The sequence below is a fragment of the Seriola lalandi genome, unplaced genomic scaffold (assembly GCF_002814215.2).
Source record: "Seriola lalandi dorsalis isolate HSWRI2012SDOR001 ecotype SW California unplaced genomic scaffold, Sedor1 jcf7180001957864, whole genome shotgun sequence".
Taxonomy (NCBI): Eukaryota; Metazoa; Chordata; class Actinopteri; order Carangiformes; family Carangidae; genus Seriola; species Seriola lalandi.
The window spans coordinates 1-1,049 of record NW_019428533.1 but is presented as its reverse complement, the minus strand read 5'-3'; the positions used below and the strand labels follow the sequence as shown (position 1 = coordinate 1,049).

The 1,049-nt window shown below is 30.2% G+C and overlaps 1 non-coding gene across 1 annotated transcript; it reads left to right on the top strand.

Annotated features, from left to right (window-relative positions):
* Positions 1-840: 840 nt before the first annotated feature.
* LOC147820425 (small nucleolar RNA SNORD36) lies at positions 841-913 on the top strand. The gene has a single exon (XR_015437140.1). It is a non-coding gene; the product is annotated as a small nucleolar RNA SNORD36 (small nucleolar RNA).
* The last annotated feature ends 136 nt before the right edge of the window (positions 914-1,049 follow it).

Genomic DNA, 1,049 nt, shown 5'->3' with positions numbered 1-1,049 from the left:
TTTTTATGCCTTATTATACCATGATGGTTTTATGCCTTACTGTACTATGACGGTTTTATCCTTTAATATAATTACATTTTTTGACGTTATTATGCCTTATTATACTATGACGTTTTCATGCCTGACTATACTATGACGTTTTTTGATGTTTTTATCTTTTACTATGTTTTTATGCCTTATTATACTATAACGTTTTTTGATATTTTTTATCCCTACTATGTTATCAAATTTTTATGCCTAGGGATTTTGAGAGTAGGTAGTTGGTGCAGTGGTTAAAGCTGTTGCCTTACGCTCAGAAGATTCTGAGTTCGAATCCCAGTCCCAGCACCTTCCTGAGTGTAGTTTAACTCTTCTACATATGCTAGTGTTATATAGTAAGACAGTTTATGATATAACACACCTTGACATTTTTTAATAATTTTATCCCATACTACACTATAACGTTTTGTGCCATACTATACTATGACGTTTTCTGAGGTTTTTATGCCTTATTATACCATGATGGTTTTATGCCTTACTGTACTGTGACGTTTCTTGACGTTTTTATCCTTTAATATAATATGACATTTTTTGACGTTATTATGACTTATTATACTATGACGTTTTTATGTCTCACTATAGTATGAGATTTTTTGAAATTTTATGCCATACTATACTATGACATTTTTGGACATTTTTTATCCCTTACTATAGCATGATGTTTTTATGCCTTACTCTACTATGTCATTTTTTGACATTTTTTATTCCTTACTATAGCATGATGTTTTTATGCCTTACTATACTATGTCGTTTTCTGAGGTTTTTATGCCTTATTATACTATGATGTTTTTATGCCTTACTATAGTATGATTTTTTGAAATTTTATGCCTTGCTATACTATGACGTTTTTTGAAGTTTTTTATCCCTGACTATAGCATTACGTTTTTATGCCTTACTACACTATGACGTTTGAGGTTTTTATGCCTTACTATACTATGACGTTTTCTGAGGTTTTTATGCCTTATTATACCATGATGGTTTTATGCCTTACTGTACTATGACGGTTTTAT